Source organism: Saccopteryx bilineata, chromosome 2 (genome assembly GCF_036850765.1).
Source record: "Saccopteryx bilineata isolate mSacBil1 chromosome 2, mSacBil1_pri_phased_curated, whole genome shotgun sequence".
Classification (NCBI taxonomy): domain Eukaryota; kingdom Metazoa; phylum Chordata; class Mammalia; order Chiroptera; family Emballonuridae; genus Saccopteryx; species Saccopteryx bilineata.
In genome coordinates, this window is record NC_089491.1 from 299,758,628 (window position 1) to 299,786,146 (window position 27,519).

Consider the following 27,519-nt stretch of genomic DNA (forward strand, 5'->3'; position numbering starts at 1 on the left):
GTGAGGGATGGTGCCAGACATCTCTGCAGGAGCGATGGAGCCCATTCCTTCCCAGAACTTGGCACTCCTGGGCCTGTACTTAGAGCAACAACGGTCAGCAGACAGTGTCCTAGGGAAGGCAGCAGGCAAGCAGGTAACCAGAGTAGACAGAAAGCTCTGGAAGCAGAGTGTTACTGAAACTGTAACTGGCTCCATCCACACCTTGGTGGTCACAGAGTCAAATGCCAACCAGGCCACCAAGAGTAGTGTGTACTTCAGAGGAATTTGATTCCCATGTTCAGGCTATATAAGAATTATCTCCAGTTCTAAAATTGCTTCAGATAGTATGGCTTTTACTTCTATTTGCGAGTAGATTTAGCAGTTTCTTATGATGCGATGCTATTTGATTGTTAATTACATCATTACTTTATTATCCAGAAATGAGAAACACTTGTTATGCTTTAACATTTTTGAATTCCAGAGGGAAAAGAAACTGGGTCATTAACTTATTTTTTCAATAAAAAGAAATAAGATACCTTAAATCAGCCTCTTCTTTGCCTTATAGCCTTTTTTTTTTCCCCCAGCAAGTGCTACAGGATAAAGTAATTGTGTAATTAGGAATAAATGGCTTCCAAAATGATATCTTATTTTGTTCTAAAAAGATGTAAGTATTCTGTATCCCTTTTTAAAAGTGCCCAATTTGCACTAAAAGAGAAGCAGGGTATATAATTCTGGAATAATTGTACTTAATAAGTTTGGTGACTAAGATTTTCCCATTGGCATGGTTCCCATATTTTCCGCACGACATTCAGTGTATTTTAGGAACTATTTAGACATGGGATGAACAATCTCCCTTAAGTCGGAGTTTGACTCTCCTGGCCCACTTTGGGTTATTGTCATTCACACAGTATTCGGCCCCCACCCCCCATGTTTAGATCTGGCAGGACTAGAGAAAAGATTTGATGGCCACAGATTTATTATTCTTTCTCTTTATGATGGCTTCAGTTTATAAAAATGAACTTTTGTTGCTGTTCTTGTTTTAATGATATTTTAACAGCTCCAGAACACTGGCATTCTTTCACATTTGCTTAATAAATTAGCGTTTTGATTCTGGTTGACTCGTTTGGTGGGGATATTAAGTTTATATGCCAAGGAAAGGAAAGAAGAGTGATGGGCAGAGAGTTTAGGGAGAGGTAGGAAAGGCAATCACAATTTATCAGGCAAGTGTGCCAGAGGTTCATTTTTCCTTCTAAAACGAGGACTGCTTCATGAGAGTAACCCATCATAGGGGTAATCCTCTTTGTACTTTTCTAGGACACCAATGGACATATTGGATCCTAACACAGTCCCGTGACTTAGTTGGGAAATGACTGTGTCCATTTGCCAGGAAGGCACCGTTAGGAGCACTTTTCAGTCCTCCTGCCAGCTTTTCCATTTGAATAAAAGAAGCATTATCCCAGATGGATCCATTTCTCCCAGGGGTATTGGAATGAGAAAATGACATAATAGATAGGAATGCACTTAGAATGTAAAAGCAATATATAAATGTAAGAGATTCTTAGTTTTTATTACAAAGATCCATCTGATTCTGCCACATTATGACAGCATATGCCTTATTAGCTACATACATTATAATAATCTATTATTGGCAGAATCAGCCTTGGGTGGTGGCGCTGGTCTTGACTATTACCATGAAAATCCATTGGAGATAACGACAGATGAAATATGGCTGGAAAAAAAAAATGAGACTGGTAAGTATGTGTTACCTGTGGAAACTAGTCTTGGTTCTCTCCCACTGCCATGAATTCCTCTAAAACAATGTGTTTAAATAAGTCTAGCTGAGTCTAGTTGAACAGAATGATAGTCTTGAGGGCCAAAGTCCTACTTTCTAGATCCAGCGGTACCATTTATTAATTGGGCAAGATCTTTCTGTTAAAGACTTAGCTGAAATAATTCTTTTAGTAGGCCTAGTTATGTCATGAGTGAATTGTTAAATTATGTTGGTATATACTAGGCCTTTTTTTTTTTTTTTTTGTATTTTCTGAAGTTAGAAGTGGGGTGGCAGTCAGACTCCTGCATGAGCCTGACTGGGATCCACCCAGCATGCCCACCAGGGGGTAATGCTCTGCCCATTTGGGGCGTTGCTCTGTTGCCACCAGAGCCATTCTAGCACCTGAGGCAGAGGCCATGGAGCCATCCTTAGCGCCCGGGGACAACTTTGCTCCAGTGGAGCCTTGGCTTCCAGAAGGGAAGAGAGAGACAAAGGTAATGGAGAGGGGAAAGGATGGAGAAGCAGATGGGTGCTTCTCCTATGTGCCCTGGCCAGGAATCGAACCCAGGACTTCCACATGCTGGGCTGACGCTCTGCCACTGAGCCAACTAGCCAAGGCTTATACTAGACTCTTTAAATGCCAACTATTGACAATTGTTTTATTTTTGTTGGGAAACAGACCGAAACTTAGGATCCAAATGAGATGAAGTCTTTTATTCATTCATTCATTCATCAAATGTAAACACTGAACACTGAGTATGTACCAGACCCCAGTTTCTTTTTCTCTTGAGGAATTGCATTTTAATTAAGGACAGTGTATTAATCTTCTGTGGTTGCTGTAATAAACTGTCACAAACTGATGGCTTAAAACAACAGAAATGTAATCTCTCATAATCCTGAAAACCAGAAGTCTGAAGTTAAGGTATTGGGAGGGTCACACTCCCTTTACCTGGCCTCTTTTAATTTTTGGTGGCTGCTGGCATTCTTTGACTTATGGCCAGGTTATTCTAAACTTCAAGGCCACCATCTTCAAATCTCTTCCAGCACTGTCTTCTCCTGGGTTCTACTATGTGTGTCAAATTTCAATCTGCCTCCCTTTTATACATGTGATTGCATTTAGGGTTTATTCTACTGTTCCAAAAATAATCTCCTCAATTCAAAGTCCTTAACTTAATTACAACTCCAAAGACATTTTTTCCATATAAGGTATATTTGCAGATTCCAGGGGTTAGGAGATGACCATCTTTCAGGGTTAGTGGAACTCTCTGATAGTTCCACCTATCGGAATAATAATTAATCAATAGCCAAGTAGATATATAATATGTCAGAGAGTTTTGAGTGCTGGAGAAGGATAGGGGTGATTGGTGCGTTGGAGTGGGTGTGGAGTTACTGTTTTATATTTCACATCAGAAAAGCCTCACTAATGTGCTGAAGTGCTGATTAAAGCAGGAAGCTGAAGATCCAGGATGCTGATGTGTAGTTCCAGCGTGAGTCTGAGGAAGCAAGCCCTGCAGATGGATGGAGGAAGCATCTTTTAGGCAAAGACACCACATTACTAGGAATATATTTCCCTCACTTGCACTCTGGTTTCCTGTTAAGCACAGCTTCCTGGTCATTCCAGCCAAATATATCCTGAACTGTTGTTAAACTTATGCTTTAATTTCTCTGAGACAGCTTAGGGACCCAGGCCTGGGACCGCGAGGACACCAGCCATATGGCAGAAGGACCACTGGACCACAAAAATGTCCCCATCCCTCCACTCCCTACTCAAACATTTAGAAGTAGCTGGTTTTATCTCCCTTCTAACTCTCTGCTTAAAGTACTGACCTGGATGTGCCGTGATCAAGGTTTGACCATTAACGCAACCTTCCTAGTATGGTGGTGAGGAGAACTCCTTTGCTTTTTGCCACCACAGCCTAGGCTTGGACATAGTTACCAGGCAACATAACCAGAACAGGAAGTCACCGGACCCTGAAATGGAAAGTTCTACAAGCCCGCCTTTTTCAAAAAGCCCGCCTTTTCAGGCAAGCCCACTTTGTCCCCAGTTTATAAAAGCTGCCAAGCAGAGCCAGTCCCTGGAGCCAATACAGAGGACCTTCCTTTCCTCTGTGCTGCCTCCCTTGAGCTTGAGTATAAGCTTAATAAAATCTGTCTGGACATTTCTTTGGGGCTTCTTCACGATCTCTATCTTGGGGAACCCAAGAATCCCAATGCCGATAACACCTTAATCAGACAATATTCCTCAATCTGAATGAACCTGGAGCACCTAGAGTTACAGATTTGATGTCCTAGAAGAAACTAAAAAATGGCCACTGAATCCTCTGTTCTCTGGTGTCTCAACCAACATCTGAAGTGGGGAAGCTTAAAATTTGACAGGCACTGGTCATCTGCCTCTTTTCTAATGGAACTGTTCTCTTCTTATAGGGTATCCAGATGTGTTTGTTCTCCTTCTCCTCCTTCTTTCCTTTTCCCGATCTCTTTTACCATTAAGAAATCAGAAACATTCAAAAAAAATTTGCCTAGATTTTAAAGGAATACTTTAAAACTATTTCTAATTTATGTTAAAAAGTAGTTAAATTGTTTCCTTTCAATTCTATTGATCTTCCCTAGGGATTTAAATGAATCTGAAGGCAGCTGTTTCACTCTTCGATAACTGGAGACCTCTCACTATCTTCTGCATAGCCTATGTGTGGGCTACACATGGGCTTTGTCTTGAACAGCTATCAGGACATCATTAGCATGAGAGGTGAATGGTGTCCCCTGAAGTTGAGTTATTCAGTGACCCTATAGTTTTTTTTTAAAAGGTGTGAAAAGACCTTTCATATGCAACAAAAATATCTCTAGTCTCTCCATACCCAATCACTTTTTAAGATCCTCTTCATTAGAATTTATCATTCTGGGCTCTGGTTGGTTGGCTCAGCAGTAGAATGTTGGCCCTGGCATGTGGAAGTTCCAGTTTTGATATCCGGTCAGGGCACACAGGAGAAGCGGCCATCTGCTTCTCTACCCCTCTCCCTCCCCTTTTTCTCTCTCTCTTCCCTTTCTGAAGCTATGGCTTAAATGGTTAGAGCAAGTTGGCCCCAGGTGCTGAGGTTGGCTCCATGACCTCACCTCAGGTATTTAAATGGATCAATTGCCAAGCAATGGAGCAGTGACCCCAGATGGGCAGAGAATCAGCCTGGTAGGGGGCTTAGGTGGATCCAGGTCAGGGAACACGTGGAAATCTGTCTCTCTGCCTCCCTGCCTATCAGTTAATAAAAATATAAAAAAGAATTTAGCATTCTATTCTGAAATAGAAATGGTCTAGGAAAAGCATGCATATGAATATTGTAAATTAGTATCTGCCTTTAACACCTCAAAGTGTATTAGTCTTTCCTTGCTGAATAAGAGTAAATTTTTTAATTTAGTAAAAGGGAAATTCAAGGGCAGGACTAATGAACTGTATGGAAAGAAAACTCTGGCCTCTCAGTAACAGTGTGAAAACAAAAACTGAATGTGAGAAGTCAATATATAACAATGGAGAGAGTAGTAGGCACAGAAGGGTCTGGTTCTTGATTGCAGTGTTGCCTTGGCAAGCCATTTCAGCTTTCTGGGTTTCCTCTTACAAGTTTCTTATGAAAAGATTGATAGTAGTTGCTTGACCAGGCAGTGGTGCAGTGGATAGAGAGTCAGCCTGGGATGCAGAGGACCCAGGTTCAAAACTCCAACATCATCCAGCCTGAGGGCAGGCTCACCAGCTTGAGCGTGGGGTCACTGGCTTGAACAGGAGATCATAGGCATGACCCTATGGTCAAAGGTCGCTGGCTTGAGTCCTAGGTAGCTAGCTTGTGCAAGGGGTCACTGGCTCAGCTAGAGCCCCCCACCCCTCAGGTCGAGGCATATATGAGAAAGCAGTCAAGGAACAACTAAGGCGCTGCAATGAAGAATCAATGCTTCTCATCTCTCTCCTTTCCTGTCCATCTGTCCTTGTCTATCTTTCTGTCCCTTTTAGTGCCACAGTTTATTATTTAATTTAATAGCTTACATTTATTGACAGTTTACTCCAATCAAACTACATGTCAATTTGATTCTCGAGCCCTTGCCCTTGTCTACCACGTTTTGCGGGCAGAGCAGGGCATACTGTATCATGAGAACTGAAAACTAGAGACTTGTTCCCTCTTCCTTTCAGTCCCGCACTTAACAAAAACATTTCTAAGTTTTTCTGAGTCCCATCAGTGATTTCTGGCAATATCTTCAAAACCCTCAGTGAATGTGTCCACTTAATAGTTCGCTTGCTAGCTTAACATGCAGTCGCTATCTTAATCCAGACAGCACAGACCTTGCATTTAGCTGCTCTGAACCAACCCCTCTGGTCAATACAATTAGAGCTTTGCTTCAGCCAAGTCTACTAGGGCTGGGTGTCACCGTCAGATAAGCTAGTCACCAAATGGCCCCCACTATTAAAAACCACATCGTATTTTAAATTCTGAGCTCATAGGTTTAGCCTGGATCCTCCTACCAGTGAAACCTCCTCCACAAATGATACCATAGCTCAGAGGCAAGATTACCTGACAAAAGGCAGAGCATCGGTATGTCTGTCTAGGAGCCCTGCTGAAGTCCCGTTGGCTGAAACAAATGCATCTCTTAGCACAGCTCGTCATTTTGATATTTTCTTGACAATTTCTAAATGTGTATAGAAATCACTTGCCTCCCTTTATATTCATGTATTCCAGCACATAACGTCTGATTTTCTGCATGGTGGGAGTCAACCAAGCACTCGCTCTCCATTCCCCAGGTCCCCGTTTTAATGCATTTCATGACTTTGTTGCTTTGGTGTGCATTTCAAAATGACACATTTGATCAGTTCTTTAGGTAATATTGATGTTTTGCCCTTTTAAATGTGTCATTTGATTTTCTGATGTTATTCTCCATCTGCTTTGGTAACACTTTCATTTAGCCGCAGCGTTTGATTGGGCCCCTAAAGGTTTACGTACAGGAATCTGACCTGAGGGTATTTTATTTTATTTTTAAAATGTTTTTCTCAATTCTTTGCTCTTGTATAACCCCACTCCCACCTTTGCACACCTAAACCTTTCCTCTTCTTCCCTTCTCTCTATCTAGCTGTCTCACCTCCTTACCTACTCTTTAAGACACTGTAAATAAATTCTTTACTACAAGAGCCTCGAACACTGATCTTTTCTCAATCACATCAAAGCATTTCATTGTGTGAGGCCATTGCCTTGCCTCTGCTGTTTACTACAGATTCAGTCAAAGAGCAATTTTTAAAAATAGGAATGGGGAGCAGGCTGATTCAGGTTTACATTTCTGACATGTTTTTATTGTCCTTGTTAAGACACTTACAAAAAGTAATTCCAAATTTTCGAAGGCAGCAACAAAACCCCAGTATGGTCTTTTCTTATTGTTTGACGTTTTTCTTTCTTTCTTCTACCTTTTACTGTATTTACCTTACATTCTTGGCAGGTTAATTTCTACTTTTTTTATCTCTTCAAGTAGAGCAATGGCAGATTGTAGAGACACACAACAGGGTCAAGAGACTGAGCTAAAAGTAAGCACATGTCAATTTCTTCCAAATGAAATATCTGAAGAGACCAGCGGGATGGGGTCAAATAAACAAAACAGTACCTGGGCATTATGTTTACAATTGTCATCACAGGTTGTCTCAAACCTTAGATTCTGCACAAATGGGCCATGCATTTTGTAAAAGTCCAGCTTCTTAAGTTAGGAAAAGTCCCCGACATAAGTGTGTTAGCACAAGAATTTTTCTTTTAAGAAAAGACATTGTGTTAGAAACAAGAAACATGAAGTAAGTTAATATCAACTACCATGTGTGTTTTATTGGGAAGAGTTAAAGATATATTAATTTGTGGGAATGTACATGCAGTTACAAGAAAATGGCTGAGGCTTCCATAGTGAGAGTGTCAATGAGGCAAACCAGTCCACACAGGCCTGGCCTTTGGCACAAATTTAAATTGGCCAAGTGCCTTTAGGACAATTCTATCCCTCCCCTTCCTTTCTGCATAATTTGTGCACCCACTGCTCCTCTGAGTTCCTAACAAAGAAGTAGAATGCAGTGACGAGAGCATGAATTTTGACATAAAAATGACTAATATTTAACTATGGGATCTTGAACCATCAGATTGTACACCTAAACTTCGTGACTTATTTCCACATCTAAGAAAAATTAGATGAATACTACTGACTTGCCAGGGGGAGGCTGATGTCATCTCCTGGTATGATGGAATGTGACAAAAGTGAAATCCAAGGGCACGCTCTATTAGTCATGGGAGTCGGCGCCAGAGCCAGCCGTGCTTCTGTTCACGAGAGATGGCGTGATGGGGAAGGCGGCGAGAAGCTTAGCCAGGCAGCCGTGTGAACAGATACCAAAGAGGCAGCTTGCAGGTCCGAATGGATAACCTCAGTCTAAAGACAACAGGAGGAGAGATAGGAGTTTGATAGCTCACACATTTCATCAGGATATTTTTTGCTGGCTGCTCTTGTCTTCATACTTGGCTACTTCCTTTAAGTAGAAAAGTGTTTTTATCCATCTAGACTTTCAAGTCTTTCTTTTATTTCCCCTTGAAAGAAGAGGAGAAGAAACTAAGATATTTCTATTCCTCACCACATATGCCCCCAAAAGTGATACTCCCCTATCCTGGCTCTATTGTTCTCCATAGCATTCATCCCCATCTGTCTCTCCTGCTAAAGCATAAAGCACAAAGCAGTTATTTTTTTGGGGGGGGGAGTTTGATTTTTCATTGCCATATTCCCAGCACTTGGAATAGAGGCTGATTCAGAGGTCTCAGTAAATGTGTTGAATGAATAGATAAATTATTAGAGATTGCTAATAGGAATGTATTAAGTAGAATTGTAACCTAAAGGCAAAGGACTTGATAAACTTCAGTGACAGCTTCTAGGCATCAGTCACTCACATATTCAACATTTTTTGAAACTAACTTTGTTCCAGGCACCGTGACTTTTGTTGGAAACTCATTCGCAAATAAGACAAGGTTGTCACTCTCAACAAGCACACACTCTAGCCAGGATACAAGTAAACAGAATACCATACAACAGTGTCATGAAGACCCTAGTAAAGGTATGCACAAACTATCTTCTTAAAAGAGTGCCTTGAAATATATTTCCATGATTCCTCTGCCTAGGATAAAATTCATTTTATATAGACCCTGAGAGCACACCCATAATAATTGGTTCTTAGTGGAAAAAATTTTGAGATGGAATTTCTCTCCTGCTTCCCTGAAAAAGAGAGAAACACAAGTCCCCTTTGTGCAGCTTTCTTGGCTTCTAAGAGACATCTGACTCTGATGCTGTCTCCACAGAATTTAGAACTGTACCAGGCTATCCATGTACCAGCTCTATCCATCATGCCCCTCGTGGTGAGAATAAAATTCCTCATACAAGGAGAAGAAAACTTGGCTGCTTTCTCCCTGTAAAGAACCTTTGAAGTTCAAAAGTATTTGAATTTGCTTTCTAGAGAGTGGTAATATAAACTCTTTCTCACAGCATTTTACCATGTGAAATTCTTTTAACTGGTACATCAATACCACAACCCTATGAAGAGAGTCACCCTGATGATTTTTTGGAATGCATGTCAAAAATGCCCCTCATGGGGCCTAGGATGAGCAGTCAGCCAGAAAAAATATGAAATGCAATTTAATATAGATTCTTAAATTACACAGTGATTTTTTTTTTATTTTCTTGAAATGAAACAATGATTTCTGTGTCTCTATAGTGCATATTGATGCCTAGTAAATAGTTCAATGGGTGATATTCTTTCTCTAGTTGTGAGAAAATTTTTGACTTACTTTAAGAATAAGGTAAAGTATTTATTATATTACTGGCATTTTTCTATTCAATTGTTTGCCCTTTTCTTTTATACTTTTATGTTTTCTCAACTGATGCCTGTTCTCCTTATTGTGAATATTTTTCCTGATGAAAGACAAGGGATACACTAGCTATACCTTTCACCATTGGAGCATTTGATTGGTTTGCTATTTTTAAGCACCAAAGATTTTGCTTGGAGCTAACTCAGTGCATAGCTTCACAGATACATTCTCACAATCTTGTGAATTGGAAGAGCATAAATTATGAGTGTTTTCTTCTTCCTTTTTTTTTTTTTGTATTCTTCTGAAGTGAGAAACAAGGAGGCAGAGAGACAGACTACCACATGTGCCCTACTGGGATCCACCCAGCATGCCCACTAGGGGGCAATGCTCTGCCCATCTGGGCCATTGCTCCGTTGCAACTGGAGCCATTCTAGTGTCTGAGGAGGAAGCCATGGAGTCATCCTCAGTGCCCAGGCCAACTTTGCTCTGGTGGAGCCTTGGCTGTGGGAGGGGAAGAAAGAGATAGAGAGAAAGGAGAGGGGGAGGGGTGGAGAAGCAGGGAGGTGATTCTTTTTTGTGCCCTGGCTGGGAATCAAACCTGGGACATCCACATGCCAGGCCGACACTCTACCACTGAGCCAACTGGCCAGGGCCTGTTTCCATTTTTTAAATGAAAAAATTGAGTCATGAGCTGAACATTTTTGTCCAGAGTGACAAATACTGGATTTACAGTTCCTTGTAACCCCCTGTGGAGTGTTACCCTAAGGTGACTTGTGCTTCCTATGAAGCAAGAAAGTAATAAAAAATAAGTAGTATTTTCAAACATGGACAAACCCTTCTTTTGTCAGAGATCAGGTGCTATTTTATTGCAGGTGCATTGGCATTATTCTTTGATTAATCAATGCTGGACAGGCCTCCTGGCTAATCTCATTAGCTAATAGTGCTTCTGGGTAATTAGCTTAATGTGAGCAATTATACTCAGATTTTAGGGCTTTCTCCCCACACACTTGATAGCACCAATGTGTATTTAATGCTTTGAAGTTTCTGGCCCTTGAGGAGATTGAGCAAAATTCCTAAGTCTTTTCAAATGAAGAGAGCATAACAGCTCTCTTGGCATAGAATTTTTCAAGGTTCATCTAGGAAAAGCTATCTTAGAGCCAGCAATTTCTCAAGCAGGCATACATGCCTGGATGTACATGGTCACATACATGCATAGACACACATACACCATATACACATACAATCTAGCTAATAAAATCTGGATGTGCTTCTAGAACTTTCCATTTTGGCTGAAGTCATGAGGCCAGGTTTTGTTATAAAAATTCTAACAAGTATTTAGCCAAATATACCTAACCAGAAAGAAATGTCCATATGACAGACAACTATGACTTACATGTGGAAATAATATAAAATCTTTAGTCTTTTAAAGATTTTTAAAGGTCATTCTTTTTATAAAAATAAAACAAAACCAAACTAAAAGGAGAGATAGAGAAGGGTGGGGGGGGAGAGAGATCTGGGCCATCGTGTTAATTCTGCCACAATCTAGCTAGCTTCATGACATTGGGCAAGGCATTTAACTTTTGCAGTCCTGCACTTACAGATTTATAAAATGAGAAATACCATTTAATTAGTCAATATGTTTTAAGCTCCTATTGTGAGCTGGGCCTGTGCCAACCAAGAGATCCCATAAATATTCTGCTCACAAACTTTAGGAGATATTTTATCACTTCATATTCATTTTGAATTATCCCCTAATGTTTGTGAGCAGTATATATAAGAAAGATTCAGTCCCCCAAGCTTGTTGTCTAACCAGACTGAATTAAATAATTTTCTGAGATTTTTTTTTTTTTTTTTTTGAGTGAGAGGAGGGGAGATAGTGGGAGACAGACTCCTGGTGCCTTGACCGGGATCTACCTGGCAATCCTGTCTGGGGCCGATACGCGAATCAACAGAGCTATCCTTAGTGCAATGCTTGAGCCAGTTGAGCCACTGGCTATGAGAAGGGAAGAGGGAGAGAAGAGAGAGAGGGAGGAGAAGAGAAACAGGAGGTCAATTCTCATGTGTGCCTTGACAGGAGATCAAACCCGAGATGCCTGTACACCAGGCCAACCTTCTATCCACAAGCCAACTGGCCAGAGCCTCAGATTCTTTCAAACGAGGCAGCCATGTGATCTACCATGAACCACTCTTCCCTTTTCCTATTTCATTTCCAAAATCCCTCGGGAAGTAAGGAGAAAAAAAAGTGAGCACGTTGGTAAGGAAGGTGCTACCAAGATGTTTAAATCCAGGTAAAGTTAGTGGTATTAACTTTACCATTCCAGAGGAATAGAACTGTCATGACCTTCCATTTGCATTATTTTTTAACCTTAGTCATTAACACCCTTAATGCCATCCATTGTGAGCCTGAAAAAAGAGATTAGGGATGGCTGAGTTTATGCATTTTATACCTTCATTTGCTACCTGTGTCTGTGCGCCGGATCATTTCACTTCTCACGGAGAGCAGAGCACCCAGCTGCAGTTAGACCCAGAGCCTACATCGCCGGCCGCAGAGTAATGACCCATGGCTGCTATATCTAAGTCATTTTATTTCGGAGCAACCTTGCCTAAACCAATGTTGTCAACTAAATAACCCCTATGGACATTAATGGAACCTTTGAAATAAATTGTCCTATTGTGGAAACTTATCATTTTTTGTTATTACCTAAACAATGTGGAGTTTAATATTATTTTTGCCTCTGGTTGCGAAATACCAGATAGCGCCTTAGTTATGTTCTAACTCTTTCTTTGATATAATTTCCTTTGGCCTTTTTCAGGGACAAAACAATCAACCATGACTCAGAGGAAATTTGAGAATGCAGTATTGTCCAGCCACCGATGGCCTCTCACCCGGCTGCTGGAGGTCAGGCGAAGGCACCTTTACTGTCTCGTCTGAGCCAAAGCTGGTTTATATTAATGATCAATGCAACAGAAAATATATTGGATTTTATTCTCCCCTTTCACCTGCCTCAGTAATAATCTTAATAATGGGAAAAGAAGCTCTCATGATCTGCCTCAGAGGCCGTGTGTTCTTGCCTCTCTCAGACATTTTTTTTCCCCCTGAGAGTTTAAAGGAGACAGAAAGGGAATATTCAATAATTTTCTTTCTCTTACATTAAAAGGAAAGGCAGTATTTGAGTGCCTCCAAAGTGTGGGAAATGACAATAAGTCAACTAGTGTTTTTCCATTATTTAGTTCTAGTTTAGAGAGGGATTTTTTTCCCCCTAAAACTTAGTAAATGAGAGACGCTAGATGGTTCTCTAAATAGCTAAGTATTGGTGCATTTATATTGTTATTATTATTTTTATGCATGCTATTTTCCCTTAGCAGTAGAAAAGAGAATAAATAGTCTTTTCATTGCCAGTTCTATTTTTGTCGAGGGTTTAACTAGAAGATATATCTAATCATAATGAGCAGAGTATAAAGAATATTAAGATTAAAAGAAGTTATATTTTCCTTTATCCTCTCAACAATCTCCAGATGGATTTCCTAGGGGTTGCCTTCTAAATCTTCTTACACACAGAGCCGTAAATCCCAATCCCAGCAAGCTTCTGGTTTGGCTGAACATAGCCTTTCATGTACAATATGTACAGCCTGAATAATGGCAGAAAATTATTCAGAGGATAATTATAGCAATTGATCTTGAGATGTTTTGCAGCGTCCTTCATAGATCATTCTTCAAAGCCTTTTTGGAGAAATGGTGTCTGTGGAGTCCTCCAGAGGCAGAAAGCTTCTAGGGTCTAATGTAAAGTAAATAGCTTGCAAGAGTAATAGTCACCTGAAAAGGAAGGGTTAGGGTCAACCCTGGGGGGACTCGGGTCAGCGGTCAGAGTCAGCTTAAAGAGCCATATGATGCTGATGATCCCTAGATGATTATGAACTTGATCACCTTCTCAGACCATTGTTTCCATCTCATATACTCTATCTAATACACATGAGCCTTTAATTACACATCAGTCTATAATTTATGAAGATCTCTCTTGGGAGTTCTCTCACATGTCTCTGAATGCCTCCCAATGAAGTGGGAAGGGTGATGAATCATTAACCCACTTTAGAGATGAGGAAAATGGTGGTGAGTGGCCTGTTTTGCCAAGGTCACAGCTTTGGCAAGTGGTGCCCCCCCTGGAAAGCAGGGTCTCATGACCATAAGTCTAGTACACTCTGCTCCCTGATGACTCCTAAACAGGAAGCAAAGCTCACTTTTGACTTTTCTGGGGAAATGCCACAGGCTATGCTGCTGATTAGCATCCTCTTACCAGCAATAAGTGATTCAAATCCATCTTTTTCCCTTTAACACCATGTCTATATTCACATCTCTTGTATACACCACCCGCCTTCCCCCGCACACCTTTTCTCTTTCTTTTATTTTTCTCAATGGTCCTGCCTTAGGCAGAAAACAGATGGGCAGCTGAGCAAGCATACCTGTACTGGACGATAAAATCAATAGAGACAGTTATTTCATAAACGGCTCCACTAGGCACGGGGAAATTCATGGCTTAGAGAATGGGTGGTTGGAGGAGAGGTTTCAAAGAGGCCAATGTATCCTTTCTTGAAGGCAGCTTGCTCTCAAGGATGCCTGGCACATTCACAGTCGGGCCATACCTGAACAGACTCAGCTCAGACACTTAGGCTGTGACATTTTAATTTTCATATCCTTGACACCTGTTATGATGCCTGGCATTTGGGCATTTTATATATAACAATATAAACATTATAATGTATAGTATATATTTTATAATGTATATTTATATAATTTTATAAATAGTTTATATGATTATATAATCATTACTATGTTTATTTTTTAAAGTGAACTTCAGATTTTAATTGAGCTGACAGTGTGATTTCTGACGAATTTGCATGAGGCCTTGGGTAATGGATAATTATAGCCTGAAAAAAAGAGATTTGTGGTTAAAACAAAGAGAGCATGAAAATCAAATGGTGGCTGACTTAATCTGGTCAATTAATAGGAAAGAGAGATTGCCAGATTTGTATCCTCAAATCATTAACCAGTAATTAACCTTCTCCCACCTCCATTTCTTTACATAATGCTTTTCCTTTTCCTAGAGAATCCCAATGAAGAATAACACAATCATCTTTTTTGTTTTATAATTTGTGCATACCTGTCTTAATTTACCATAATTAAAATAATCAATTATTGCTCTGTCTTTGCAACTGGGACTGAGATTTCTTTAACGTGATTGGACAGGTGCATGTCTCAACTTTTTTAGAGTGATAACCAAAAGTTGTGCTTTTGTAAAGCTTCATCCAAAACTAAAAATCTGAAGTTACTGTTCTTTCCTTCCTCATCAAAGTGTAAACTTCTTGAGAAGAGCAGCAGGTTGTGTGTGGGTGTGTATGTGTGTGTGTGTTTATTACAAATATTGGACATAAGTACAAGGAATTGCCATATCGCAACAGATCCTTAACCAGCCAGCCCAGTATTTCACTATCCATCTGTGTCCTAAGGGCTGTTCTGTGGAAGTACAATGTTATTATTCTTGATCCCAACCCTCAAGGCAAGGCTTTCATCTGTTTTGCTCACAGTGTGATATGGTCTTATCAGTAACATATGTGCGTAAGTTCTCCTTCAACCTTTTTCCAAGCAGGACCATACATGATGATATTTCAGGAACTTAACGTGTTCAGATCACCATTATTCATTTCAGAGTAGGTACTATGAAAAGCTACACAATTTCCTATGATGCTACTGATTCATGGTATAGCCAGAAAAATGCTGGGTTGTGAGCTAAGCAATTAGGTTCCCAGGTATGAGTTCACTACTGATTAGAAAGTGTGTCCTTCATCAAACTACCTTCCCTTTCCAGCTCTCAGTTTTCTCATTTATAAATGAGAAGGTTGATGCTTTCTCAAGATCTGCCAGCTCTAAAATCATAGAAACCTATGGCTTCTATGTCCCAAACCATGGGAGAGTTTTGGAAATTGCCTTCTATTCCTTAGGTTGTATTCTTTTGCCTTTCCTCAGGGGTTGCAACTTTTTTTTTTCCCATTGAAAGCAAATTTGATTTGGAAAGCTAAAGATCATTAAGAGCTGAGCCTAGGGATTAAAGTGTTTGATCAAGCTGGTTATAAGCATTTTAGTTTAAAAATTAGCTGTGACCATAAACTAATAAGATTGGTTTTCATCAAGGTGTCATGGTCATGTAAACTCACTTTGGGGGCCTAGCCCAAAGACAAGTTCCAAAAAGAATTTCAGTACTGACAGCGAAGAGAACTACTTTGAAGGAAAACAGTCTTCATTTGGCCAAACATGTTGTCATATATCAGGTTAAATTTAAAATAATCTTATCCCTTTTATAGGATTTTTTAAAGCTGTAATTTAAATTTCTCAAGCAAGAAACACTTATTATACTAAAGTTAAAAAGCAATTGCTGTGTAAAATAATGTCATGCCTCGTTACCAAAATAGTCACTCAGGTTTTAAAGAGGATGCTCTTGTTTATTGTTCAATTTGTTATTATTATTGATAACAATCATAGTTAACATGTGTTGACAGCTTTATCTAGGTTAAGTAAATTACATACTTATCTCATGAATTCTTCAACTATTTGAGATAAAAAGCAGATGAAGAAACTGAGTCTCAGAGTGGCTAAGTAACTTGTCAAAGATCACAACACTAATGATGGATGGGCTCACGATGTTAAAAACATCCTCTAAGTACTAAGTATACTGTTATCAATTTAGAAATACAATTAGTGGTGAAAAATGACGGTTTCTCCATAATTGCGCTTTGCCCCATCTTAGTCTGAGTCACTCCGAAATGTGGAGCCTGAGATGAAAACGGGCACGGGCTGTTGGTCTGGGGGATAGTATCCAGAGAAAAGGGAGTGAGGCTATCAGGTTGCTGCTGATGGTTCAGTTACCTGCGGTTCATCCAGAAGCACACAAAATGCCTCCTGCCCAATGCACCCTACAGAGGGAGCACTGAGCACTTACCCACCTGCACAGCTTTCCAGCGGCTGCGGACTGCCCCTGGTGGTGGCAGCTCTTGGGACTTCTGGTATCCACTAGTGCACGGACCGAGCAGGATGCTCATGGAGCAGTATGCAAACAGTGGGAACAAGTTCTTTTTTGAAGTGAAAAGGGCAAGTATGGAGTGCCTGCAGTCTTACCCAACTGTCCAAGTTAGCTGCCCCCAGGCGATCTGCTCCAATCTTCATAACATTCTTGCTACTGAAATTTCCTTTCTTTCATTCCTGAATGCTCTCCCTCACTTTGCTATTGAAATTCCACTCATCCTTTAAGGTGCTAACTAGATATCATGTCCTGTCTGGCCCTGCCTCCTCCCTCTCTGACCTTCTACTACAGTTCAGTCAGAAGGCCATTAGAGATTCTATTGATGTCCTAGAAATACTTGTTTACAGGCTTGTTACCCTCATTAAATCTGAATTCCTTGAGTGCACAAGCTGCACTTGTTCACATCTATAACCCTAGCATAGAGCCAAGCTTTTTGAACACACTCTACACATTTTTTGCTAATGAAATACAAGAGCTGATAAATATTCACTTTTCATGGTTTTACAGGTTCCAGTTCTGACCAGACTAAGACAGCAGAGTGCTACCATTTTCTGTCATTCTTGGTACCCTTCGTTGGACCTTCTCCAGACCTCTTTGATCTTGAGAGGTGGCCTCCGGAACTGCTAAGAGTGTTCCAGGTGACACTGCCCACAGTTGCATGTATCAGGGTGGTATTGTTTCCTCTGCTCCTTCACCCAACAGAGCCACTTCTACTTCATTCATTGCTGGCAATCTTGGTGCCCAGTATTACAGTGATTCATGGATAGGCCTCTCTTCTCTAATGGACTGCAGACTCCCATGGGGAAGGCAATTGCCTTATTCATCTTCCTGTTCTCACAAGGGAGCGAAGGTGTCAGACTGAATAGTCAAGGACCCACGCCTTCTATTATAATGGTAACAATAATAGCAGTAACTAGCAATGATTAAGCACTTAGCATATCCCTCTCTCTCTGAGCACTCTGTGTATAAATCATCCCATCTATTTTCTCACTACAACTTTTGAGAATGACCTATTATTATCCCCATTTCATAGGAAAGGAAACTGAGCCTCAGATGATTAAAGGACTTACCTATAGTTATCCATCTAGCAAGCAACAGACTCAGGATTGAACTCAGTTCTCCCTGACCCTAACCAAAGTCTTTGCAATTACAAAATAATGCATGGCCTGCTAAAGGCTCTCCCAAAAAGTAGAAGAGAGCATAGGGACCACAAATGACAACACAGGGAGATTTATTTTAAATTTGTTTAGATCAGTGGTTCTCAAGCAGGAGTGATTTTGCCCCTCAAGGACATTTGGCAATGTCTGGAGACAGTTTTGATTGTCACAGCTAGGGAAAGGGAGTTGCTACTGGCATCTAGTGGGTAAAGGACAGGGATACTGATTAAGACTGTACATTGCACCACAAAGAACGATTTGGTCCAAACTGTCAGTGGTGCTGAGGTTGAGGAGTCCTGGTTTAAATGAAGAAACTGAGAAAGGAGAAAGAGGAGGAAATAGCCTAACACAACGCAGTAGGAGGGTTGAGATGAGTACTTGGGTCTTCTGCTTCTATTCCATTGTATTTTCTGCTCTACCATGCTCTAGAATTGTGCTGGCTCATGCTGACATATGGTAGAAACTGTAGGTGAAATTGCTTTGTAACTATAATGTTCCCACAAAGGTTGTATTCTTGTCATCAGCATCGCCCCGTGCTGAGCCCCACTTTAACTGACTTCTTGGAACTTGCCTCACACTTGCCTGAACCTATTCATTTTTTTAGCCTTTTCTTCTGTAGCAGAGCCCTGAGCCCTCTCTCTTCGGGGCCATCCCTGCCCACTACCACTGGAAGTGATCACAGAGAATTTTTCAGAGAATTTTGGTCTTAGTTTTTTCTTACTTCCTTAGTTATTTTTAACAGAAAATGGCCTTTTTGGTTAGTGTATTGCTCAAGGCTAATATAATCAGGGTTGTTCTTGCCTTTCTGAGCTTAAGATATGGCTTGATTTTAATAAAAATTTAAGATTTGTGCCTGTCCAGGTGGTGGCACAGCAGAGAGACAGAGCATCAACCTGAGATGCTGAAGACCCAGGTTCCAAACCCTGAGGTAGATGGCTTGAGTGGGGGCTCATCTTGAATGTGAAATCATAGACATGATTCTGTGGTCACTGGCTTGAGCAAGGGATTACTGGCAGGGCTGAAGCCCTCTGGTCAGGGTGCATATGAGAAGCAATCAATGAACAACTAAAGTGCTGCAACTTGTAGTTGATGCTTCACATCTTTCTTCCTTCCTGTTTGTCTATCCCTGTCTGTCCCCCACCCCACCCCCCAGCCTCTCTGCCTCTCTGGCTAAAAGTAAATATATATATATATATATATATATATATATATATATATATATATATATATATTTAAGTTGATCCAATCAGAAAAGTTATTTATTCTTTAGTATCCTACTTTTGAGTTCTCTAAATGATATTGGTGCCTGATAAGACCTGACATCTCTGGAGCTCATTTGGGTCCTCTTCAATTTAACTGTTCTGATTTAGTACTTAATGTTAGTTTCTCCCATAGTTTTGACCCCTGCTGGACTTTTAATCTGGATTCCAATTCTCATCACAAACACTGCTCGTCTTGATGGCCTGTTGGACATATGATACCCTGGGTGGACCTCTATTCTTCTTCAGACTCAACTTTCTTCTTAACCCTCCTGTCCTCCAGGATAGAAAGATTGAAAATATCTTTCACAGTGAGGCTGTGCAAAGCCCTAACTATCCAGTTTGCAATCAGCTTTAGAAGGCTTCACTCAAATAATCTGAGCCCCCACGGTAATTTATAATAGATGTTTTATCCATAAATTCCTCTGTACCTTTTAACATTTCTTTCTAACTACATTTAGCCTGTAAGGGATTACAATCAATCAAGCAGGAATGTAAGCAATCAATAATCTAAATAAGTAAATAAATAAGAATTCTGCTATTTACTACCCACTATGTGAAACAACAGAGCCAAAGTAAATGCTCCAAACTCCCAACAAATGGAAACACTTCCAACTATTTCTCTGTTCTCAACTAAAGATACAGAAGGAGTAAAAAGATCTGTGTTACTGTGTCTGTGTATGTATCTAGGAGACGTCTGTGTGATACAAAAAAAGGGTGGAATGTGCACATTTTTCCTCATTCCTTTTTTTCTTTTGCTTTCCCTCCCAGTTCTCCCAACAGGAGATTGTTAAATGCACAAGATAGAATATTCTGGCCTAAGGAAATCATCTTTGGGGAAGCTCAGGTTAGTAGCCTTTCATACTGTATCTTGTGTCATCATGCTGCTTTGAGATCCCAGGCAAAGTACAAAGTACAGTTGGCTCTCCATGTCTGTGGTTTCCCCATCCATGGATTCAAATACCAGGGATTGAAAAGTCAGAAAAAAAATGTTACATGATTGCTGATGTGTACTATGTAAATAGACCTTTGATGGATGCTTCTGTACTGAACATGTACAGACTTGTTTTTTTGTCATTATTCTCTTAAATAATACAGTATAACATCTGTATACATAGCAATTTTATTGTGTTCCATATTATAATTAATCTAGAGGTGATTTAAAGTATACTAAAGACTGTGCCTAGATTACATGCAAATGCTATGCCATTTTATATGTGGGACTTGATCATCCTGGGATTTTGATGTCCTCAAGGGTCCTAAATCTAATCTCTCACAGATACAACTATACAAGCTTTGTTTGGCTGGTCCTTCCATTTCCCTGAATTCTTATTCTGTATGCTTTTCCTCTCTGTCCAGTATCACATAAGGAGATAAATTTTGAATGTCATTGGTGGCCTGACATCTGCAAATGCCATCATGTCCATCAGAATGAGCTGAGGTCTCAGCTGCAAAGACCCCAAGTTCCCTCTTTCTAAGGGTCTTTTTGCAAAACCTTGCAAATGTTCACTAAAGTTCTATTTGGATTTAGAACCAAAGATAAGCAAGAATCAACAGAAGAGTAACTCTGCAATGAAGCTGTATTCCAACGTTAGATACTGCCAAAAATTCAAGTTCTACTGAGTACTTGATTTTTTGTTTCAGGCTTCTCATTAGGAACTGCTGTGTAATTTTTCTTAACAATTTGCTCTGCCTTCACTGCCCTTTCTTCCAAATGCCATTGGGAACCCCAGTTTCAATGTAAATGAACTCTTCTGTACCCACAAATTTCCACAGTCTATTTCCTCTCTCCCTGGCTTTGAGTGGATCCTGTCAACCACTCAGGAATACTACAGTCTAGTGTGGGTGCTAGCAGCTCAGGGTCTAGCTCAGGGTTCAAATCCCAGTTCTGTCACTCACTAAGTATGTCACCTAGGGCAAGGTATCAAAATTTTTAGCTTCAGTTTCTACATCCATAAATGGCAGAAAAATACTCCCTTAAGATTATTATAAAGATTAAATGAGTGTGTGTGTTTGTGTGTATATATATGAAATACTTAGAACAGTCCCTATATTAGAAGACTTTAATAAACAATAGTATTCGGTCAGTCCAGCAACGACTGCCTGCATTCACATACTTCTGTAATTATTCTGTTCTTTGTTCTTAACATCCTTCAATGACTCATTTCCTTCCCAAGCCATCACTCCTTCACTCTCATGTAAGTGGTACCACTTGCTAGGAGACTCTACCTTGCAAGATGTGCTACTCTTTACTCTTCTCATCCCTGCCATAGCCTCACATGCATCTGGGACTTCTGCATCATCTCACAAGACTTCAATTTCAAGTCCCACTTTCATACAGCATGACATTTGTAATGGAGGGCTTGCTCATTCTCCTGAGAAAAGGCATCTGTGTATTGGTTCATCTTCTCAGCATCCACACCTCAGACAGTCGACTCCTGAACACTGCTGGAGGTAAAAGTACATCTCTCTCTCCCCACGCGCCGTGAATTGGTATTAAATGCTTCATTTTGCAACTAAGAGGACAGGTCTCAGTCAAAGAGGCTCAGACTTTTGCTCAAGAGCACACAGCTGGTAAATAATTAAAGCCAGTTCTCTTGATTTTGAAGTGTAGACACTTTGTACTGCACAGAGCTGCCTTGCAAGGTTTTCTGAAGTTTTTGCACATTTGCTTGGCATTTTACTCCCCAGAAGAAACATTTAATGTCATCGGAGAGCTTGAAGACGTTACTCTTTCTCTCTGTAGGTTATTTTTATATGTGGTTATTTTTCATTGTCAGATATATAGTTTTCCATGAAAATTCTGTTAACTCTCTTTTCCCAACCTTTGGGGATATATGTATAGTCCCATTTTTCTGAGTGAAGGGGACCATTTCACCATAGCATCAGTAAAGGGGAAAAGGTTTCCATCGTTGGGACTTCCCAGCAGGCCTGTTGCCTTTTAAAGCACATCTATTGGCTAATGGGAACAGGAGGTGGAAAATGAGAGACCCACTGAGAATGAGCTTGGAACTGAGGCCATGTTGCTGGATGGTCTCATTGGGTTTTTATTTATTTTTCTCTTCAATGGAAGGGAAATGGGGATGGCAGATGGATCTTCCCATAGCCCAGCTGAACAGGAAATGACCGGAAGTGACTTCAAGGAGGAATTGGTGGTATCTCCTCAGGCACAGCAAGCAGAAACATGGTTTGATGTTGGGCACAGAGCTTCAACCCTCTGAATTCATTGAAGGCAATGGCGAGTATTTCAGCATCACACCCTCACATGTAAAGAGCCAGGCTAGAGAACAGAAGTATTTATTTTGAGAAGACATGAACCTCTGGAAGTGAGGTTTCAAGACCACTACCTTCTTACCACAATTAAATGAATTGATTCAATTGCAATTAATTATTTCTTAAAGATCTACTACGTACAGATATTGGGAAAACTAACTTTCACAAAACAAAACGAAACAAAAAGCCCCAGCTTCTATACTTATGGAGTTTACTATTTATTTTTAGTCAGAGAAGAAACCAAGCTACAAACAACAATGATGCTTTCACTTAACCTTTGAGTTGGTCCAGGGATGCTCATGTGTAATAATTTAAACCACCTTTCTATGGACCATTTAATCTTATGAGTTGTTACTTCTGAGATGAGAATCCTTTGAGGGCATATTTATTTCTCCTTTATGTAAGATGATCAACATTGTTTAGCTTACTACAAAAGGCATACATCAGACTCATTTTCAATACTCCTATTATAAGAAAGAAAAAGAAGAATTGACATAAAATTATATATATAGCGAGTACTTTTTATAATTCTTTCTATGAGTCATATAGAAAATTGGGACTCATAGGAGAACTGGGCAAACATTTAGAACTAAGAAAGTTTCCAATTAAGGTTCATGTATTTAGACAGATAACGATAAATGGCAGAGGGGTAGATTCATTCAGCCGTAAAAAGTTTTCAGTGTGTCCAAAATTAGAGCCAACTGCCTTGGGAGACCGTGAACGGCTCATCACTAAAAGTGTTCAAGGAAAAATACTTTCAGTGACGATGAAGATGAGGTCTTTATTGGGAGGAGAGTGCTGATTTTTTGCTTGTAAGCTTCTTTCTATATCTTATGATATCTGATGGCAGAAAAGGCTCCTCAAAAAGCGATGTTTACTTAAATTTCTAGAAGACGATGTCCACCCTTTTCCTCCTCCCGGTCACATTTCTGAAAGCCTTTGAGAGGTTTCCACACAGAAGCAGAGGCAGACTACAGGAGAAAGAAATATTATTTTGCAGCAACTGGTGCTCCATCAAAGCTGAGGCCTAGTGAAATGACGGCAGACATCAGTAATGGCCAAAGCACCAGCCTTATTTATAGGTTTGAGGGAAAGATAAATACCGTACATGTACATTCTAATTAAGGCCAAGACTTCCCAGCATGCATAGCTCTGCATCTCATTCCGCCTGTCACCTCTGCCACGGCTCTCATATTTTTCGAGGTGTTCTCCGAGTTATTGGTAAAGCTGTGCTGACTAAAATGAATGGCATCCCAAGTTGGCTGCAGGGCACAGGAATTTGATCAGCCATGTCGCTTGAGCCTAGAATGGAAAACATCACAGCTGCGTTTGCCCTCATCTTCTGATGCTGACTAGAGCATTTAGACCAATGATCGTCAAGTAAGATTTAGGATGACCTGTGAAGGGGCCTCTGATCCACTGTGGGGTGATGGTAGATGATAAAGAGGAAAGTGCCCCCTGGAAATGCTCCCTTCCGAATTCCATTCATGTCAACCAATCATCTGTGGGGTGAGGAGGAAAGATACGGTCTGTTTCCACCAGGCACATTTCTAAGATAGATTTCTGAATGACATAAAGCTAATGCTTTTTTTATAGTCTCCCCTACCCATTACATAATGAAAAATACAGAATGGATGGCATGAATTTATGACTATGGCTCTTAGAGACAGTCCAATCCTAGCATTGGTCTTTGGGTGATGAGGACATCATAATCTAATGTAGCTAATCATGTCGGAGGCACAATCAGTAAGCACACATTGATCTCACAGTATAATTAAGTCTCCATAAGTTCATTTTTAGACTAAATCAATCAGGAATAGTCAATTTGATCAGGAATTCACAATATCATTAACTTTAAAACATCAAGATTTATTTGCAAAATATTAATATTGTATTATTTCAAAATTTCTATATTTTATTATTCCTTAGAAGAGTCATATATAAATACACTGCAATAAAATTTGGGGCCCTTTTCTGGCAACAGTATGACTTTTTCATCACTGCTGATAAAAGTATTTCCTTCTCTCTATTGCTGATCCACCATCATTTCTCCATTGTCTTCAGGTTGTCCCAGAACATGTGGACGTAATGGGCAAGGACGAGTCATAGAGCTGGTTTGTATTTGGCAGCTTCCTTTGGCCAAGGTCAAGAGCCAAGGAAAAAATAGAGACAGCAATAAGAAAAAACAGGACCAAACTAGGAATGGTTTATGGTTTTCTCCTCAGCATTTTTGACTTGAGTTTCAAATAAAAACTTACTTGAATTATTAGATTTTTTTTTCTAAACTTTTTGTTACTATACCAACCAAGATCAGATGTATGCCTGTCTGTCTGTACATATATATGAATTTTGATGTGTGTATGTGTGTGTGTGTTTATGCATATGTGTGCAGGCTGTTTATCTACATAACTAGGAAACTTACTAATTGAAGAGTACATTTGTTCTCAGTGGATGTAGTTAATCCAACAGTGTAAATGTCAACCTAACAGACTGTTAGGATTTGCAGTGCACCATTTTTCACTCTACAAGATTCATTTGGATAATTACAGAAGCTTAGTACCACATCTTGGGAGGCATCAACATGGGGTGAGGAAATTAATATTCATATGACTACTATGTTACTGACAAAGACCAAGACACTTTACATATTTGGTATCATTTTTTCACAATGTGAATAATTATACCTACCTCTCAGCATAGCAATTTTCACTCATATTTCATAGACAAGGTTACTGAAGGTCAAGAAATTAAATAAATTCTCCAATTTTATATGATTAGTAAGTGGCAATTGGGGATTTATTTAAACCTGTGGAAACCTAAAATGGAAGTCTGAGTTTATCAAAGAGAACTCATGAATAACTTGCTAAAGTCAGAGCTACAAGGGGTCATGACCAATGTCTAACATGGATCTCATATAGTAGGTGGTCAAAAATACTGTTAAATGAATGACTTATAAATCCAGGGTAATCAACTTCTTATAACAAAAATGAAGGAACAGTGTGGTGTCAGGGATAAATCTAGGAGAAGTGCTTAGGTTTCAACCCAAGTGAGGAGCAGCAGTCAGATAATGATGATTCTGTCCACCAGGTTAGAGGTATGGAAAATCAGTCTAGTGATAAAATAAGCAAATAATTAAGCTCTAAATATGCAAGATTCAGTTCAGAGTCAATTGACATTTATTGAGTAGCTGTTATGTGCTAGCTTCTTATTCCTGCATATGGTTTTCATGTAATTTCATTGTACCTTTACAGCAGTCATTTTCCATAGCTGAGAAATTGAGTTTCCTGAAGGTGTGACTTTCCTTGGATCACAAACTAATACGTGGTGAAGTCAGTGTTTGAACCCAGGTCTCCTGACTCATTCCAATGTTATTAACATAAGAAGCGTAGTCTGTTTTCAGTATGCATCTTACTTAACCTGTCAACATATCTAGCGTCATCAATTGGCTTCCAGAATGACACTCTCTTATTATTTTATTTTATTTTATTTTTTCAATTTCTTCCCAGGCAACAGACTTCTGAATGTTGATGTATTCATTCAGTCTTTGTAGCTTTTCTTTTTTCTCTCATTTCCGTGATGTGCTCATTTAGTCTAATGGTTTTCAGTGACATCATGACAGCTCCAAAATTTAGATCTCTAGCCCAGAGTTCCCTTCTGAATTTTCTACAGCTCTTTTTCAATGTCCAAAAAGCATCTCAAATTACAACTCTTTAATACTGCACTCCTGATATGCTCCAGAACTCTGTCGCACTTGCTATATCTTACACCTTAGCAAACACAACTCCACCCTTCCAGTCACTCAGACCCCAAACCATAGAATCATCTTTACTACTCTCTCTCACACAGTCCATGTTCAACCTGTCAGCATATTCTGTTGTCTGTGTCTTCAAAAAATAACTCAGGTCTGACTACATCTTACCACTTCCACAGCTATCCTCTTGGCCCAATTCACGGTCATCTCTTGGATTATTGCAAGCTTCCTTGGTCTGAATTCACCCACCTTTAACTTGTTGTGCTTATAGCAGTCAAAGTAACCTCATAAAAGTTAAATCAAAGCATGTCACTCTTTAGCTCACTGAGAGTACAAGACCCTACATGATCTGGCCTCATTAACCACAAACTTCTACCTGAAAGACTTTGCCCTTGCTGTACCTTCTGCCTAGAATATACTTCTCCAGACATATCATGGAAAGCTCTGATTTACAGAAGGATGGCAGCCTTGGCTTGTGATTGACATCTGAAGTGGGGTACAGTTTTGTGGGACTGAGCTCTTAACACATGGGATCTAATACTATCTCCAAGTAGATAGCATCAGAATTAAATTGTAGGACACAAAGCTGGTGTCACAGAATTGTTTGATGTGGGAGAAACCCTCATACAGGTTGTATCAGAAGTGTTGTGAGTGAGGTAGTGGTGTGAGAGTAAAGGAGAAACACAGGAGGAGTAGAGTGTAGGTTTTCTACTGTCAAGTACCAATATATATGAGACATTGTATAATGTACAGATTATAAATATATAGCATTATATATATATATATTTGTATATATACATATATATATGATTGGCACTTAATGCATACTCTTTAAAAGGTTCTAAGTTCTATGTGTAAGAAAAACTGGTGTTGGCAGAAAAGTAGAGACTAATAGCTTTGTGTTGCATCATTCTTTCCCATATGTATCTAACTAACTGGAGCCCATGTCCTGAGAACACACAGGTATACCAACAGAATTTTTAAAAGATTGTCATGTGATTATAATGTGCAGACAAGTTTGTGAATTATTCTTATGGACCCATGATAGGAACCAGCCATTCATCATTGTGAAATCCATCTGAATCAAAGTATATCTAATTTCATGGAGCCAGAGATAATGTTCAGACTATGCATGTGCTTGCCAATGTCTGGCATCAATATATAAGGCCAAAATAGCTATTTTTGAAAGGTGAAGGATTATATCTTTAACAATGTTCCAATAACAATTGTACCTAAATTATAAATGGAAAAGAATTTTTTAATTTTAAAGGAGAAAGAAAAATCTAAGTTATATGCAGGCTAACTGTGGATATCAACTTAACTATTATAAGAGTGCTAACTGAAGAGAAATAAAAGGACATTAAAAGCAGGTTTTTGTTGATAGTTAAACTCTGCTCCTAAAACTGAGTGCCTATATA